The 3,354-nt window shown below is 52.7% G+C and overlaps 1 pseudogene; it reads left to right on the top strand.

Moving 5' to 3' along the window:
* The first annotated feature begins 676 nt into the window (after window positions 1-676).
* Window positions 677-763, top strand: LOC115031427 (small nucleolar RNA SNORA17; annotated as a pseudogene).
* The last annotated feature ends 2,591 nt before the right edge of the window (window positions 764-3,354 follow it).

The following is a 3,354-nucleotide window of genomic DNA, read 5'->3' as shown; positions in this document are numbered from 1 at the left end:
GTGTTTCTGAGTTAAGACAGTCGCAGGATAATCCTAGGCTTCGGTCTGACGTCATCACACACGCAGCACGCATGCTCCCCTCGTATCCACACCCCTACTCCACCGCCTTCCTTCCTCTGCAAATTGTCCCTTCTATTCCCGTGTCTTATGGCTTTTTTTCTAATGCATGCAGGATATGGCGTAAAGCTACTTAAGTAGTAGAAATAGATTTCTCTTCATAAAGGGCACTTTCCCTATTCCGGGAAGACGATGGAGGGCTTTCCCCTTCGGGAATTGCATTAGCAGAAGGCAGTTGTAGGTTGTTTCTGTTCCCTCCTGGCTTCAGGTTTGTTGAGAGCGCCATGCTCCCTCCATCCATCTTTGCGATCTAAGCACTTCAGGACTGTCACACTCTTTGCTCTTTTGTCCAACCTCCGGTCCCAGCTGCGCCCACTGCTCAGGACGTAACCGAAGTCTTCTGGATAGAAGGTTGTGTTCTTGGCAGAGCCTCTGGATTCCGACACATGACTCGTGCTCATTGGCTACGATGAGATCTGCTTCCTTCAGAGCAATCTCCCATGGCAAGCTTAGTCATTACAGATCTAAAACAACCGGTGCGGCCGGGGAAGAACAGGGTCTGTTACACTCCTTGGCATTCACCAAGAAAAAAAAAAAAAAAGATGCGCTGTGTCACATGTGTGCCAAGGTGGCAGAGAGGAGAGAGGCCATGTCTACACTCAGTGTTCTGACCTGTGAATATCTGAATGATTAGTCTCCAAATACTAGCCCCCCCCCCAAAGTACGCCTGAGGTGACCACCAGTCTGATACCATGAAGGCCCCAATGGCTCCCAGGACCAGGGGCCAAACTAGAGACTAGAAGAACCCTGCCTGGGGCTGAGGGATGCTGGCAGGAGTGAGCCTGAGATAGACAACCCTCGAATGAAGCCACTGGGGGATGGGGGTGGGGCAAGGAGAGCGCCTGAGCCTTAGATGGCTAACTGTCTGGTACCACACAGGCCTGGGGGTGCAGACCATACCTGAGAAGACCCCTGCCAGGCCCCATAATGCACCAGTGGAGCATAGCACTCCTGAGACCACTACCAAGATGACCCCAGGCACTTGGAGACCTTGGGCACCACTAAGAGGAGCAAGTAGGTGGTGGAGATATGGAAGAGAGAGAAACAGGGCGTGGGCACAATGAAGAGAGGCAGAACTGGAGACTCCAAGGTATCGAGGAACAGCGGGATGTGAGTAGCTGGTGATGTCACCTGGGACCATGGTGGGGCTCTGGCCTGTGCTGTCATTGGGAGTCATGTCTGGGACTGTGGCCCTGCAGCAGCAGGGGTGTGTTACCACCACAGTTCCAGTAGATGTCCCTGGTCTGGGCTGCTGCATGGGGACTTGATGTCTGAGGGCTTTGCGGCACTGGCCCCACCCTCACCCGGATGGTATGGGAGATCTGGTCCTGAGGGCACGTGATCAGGAGAGCTGACCCCACCCCTAGTCAGCTGCAGTGCTCAGGACGGAGGGGCCCACACATTGTAGAAGTTGTGGGTGAGATGGCCCTACCAGTTGTCCCGCATGAGGAGAGATACCTTCCTCACACCTTCCCTCTCACCACCTGAAGCAGGCAGAGACCTGGCCCCTGCCTCTTGTCGGATATGCAGTGGTCTGTGGGAGGGAGACATTTATCTCCCTGCCCTTGCTTTACCCTCACCACCAGTGGCGGGCTAGAGAGTTGGCCCTAATGGGGTCATGATAGAGGGAGAGCTGTCCCTGTCCCTCACCTGCTGCAGGACTCAGGAGAGTTGGCCCTAGATGTGAGGGTTGTGGGTGTGTAGACAGCCAGCCCTGCATCTTATTTGCTGGGCGGCGGTGGTGCAGATGAGGGAGTGATGCCCTCCTCCCCTCCCTCGTCCCTTGTCACTTACTGACACTTACAGGACATGTCCCTCAGTGGCTGCAACGCTCAGGAGAGTGAGCCCTGCACCTTGCCTGGGCAGCAGGGCACAGCTGGCCTGGTTGTGGGGTTGCTGGCCCTGATGGCATGAGAGTGGGAGAGCTGGTGGGCTTGACCAGCTCAGAACCTCTCAGGCCCGGATCCAGGGCTTTGAGTTAGCTCACCCTAACATCTATCCTATTGATGTACTACTGGAGCACATGAAGTGCCAGTCCTACAGATCCAAAACACAGATCTCTATGACTCAGGGCAACAACAGGATACCCAAGAGGTTCCAGTGAGGATCCAGTATCTACAGAGTAGCAGAAGCCAGGGGCCTCCTACGTAGCAGACCAACAAGCCGTGGCAATGGATATTTGCAAGCAGAGAAGTGAGGACAAAAGGGTGCACTGTGGGACACACTGTGACACACTGCTGCTCCCACAACCAGTTTTTTTTTCTGTTGGGGGGAGGTTGCAAGGATGGAGGGTGGAGATGGGGGAGGAAGGACATGATTGGGGTACATGATGTCAAATTCACAAAAAACCAATGAAAATTAACAAGAACCAAAAAGGTTTTCAAGAATTGATCTACTCTCTATCCTTTAGTTTATAGTGAGCTCTGTGGCCCATCATGGGCTTTCATATCATAACCTTAAGCAGGATCCACCAAATTATTTTTAGTTCTTATGAAAGCCGTGCGTATAAGATACCGTCCTCTGTTTGGGAGGTGAAGGTGGTTCTTAGGACCACTGGCCCAACATCATCCTGTCTGTGAGCAGGCGTGTCAGCATCTCGCCGTGGAGTGAACTGACCTGACTCCATAACATGTCCTACTCCTTCCGAAGCCGCCACTTCACTCTATCGTTGATGCATTGCTATGCGTAGGGGCACGTCACATACTCTCTGTGTAAGAGCTCATTACACCTCCTTCTGTAGGGAGCAGTCTACACTATACACTGCTGATGGTTTGTTCGTTCTGGGTTAGTCTTTAGTCTAGGATGCTGGGGAGGAACGTGACACTCTGTGGGTTTGGCATATGCTAGCCTCCCCCGCTACCCAGAGGGCAAATGAACAGCAATGTGTGCATCTGAGAGCTAAGGCTGACCACCTGCCCAGCGGGACAAGGCTAGACTTTAGAATGACTGGCTGCCCTTGGTCCCCCTCCCTAGACAACCTGCTGGCTAAAGGTAAGAGAGTTTTAGGGTCTGAGTTGTCTGTTGTCTCCCATTGACAGCTCACTGAATAAAACACAGCTGGGTTTGCCCACATGCCAGGTGGGACAGATCTGGTTTCACTCACTACAAGGTGATTCAGAATTTTTAAAAAATGTTCTGTGGTTAAGTCAATCTAAGAAACGCTTCAGGCCTCCCCTCCACTGAAAGGCTGGGACACTGCCAATCAGCCTGTTAGAAGCCATGAAGCTAAGACTTCTT

The sequence above is a fragment of the Mus caroli genome, unplaced genomic scaffold (assembly GCF_978045245.1).
Source record: "Mus caroli unplaced genomic scaffold, Mus_caroli_1 scaffold_7, whole genome shotgun sequence".
Classification (NCBI taxonomy): domain Eukaryota; kingdom Metazoa; phylum Chordata; class Mammalia; order Rodentia; family Muridae; genus Mus; species Mus caroli.
This window is presented reverse-complemented; position numbering and strand designations above follow the sequence as displayed.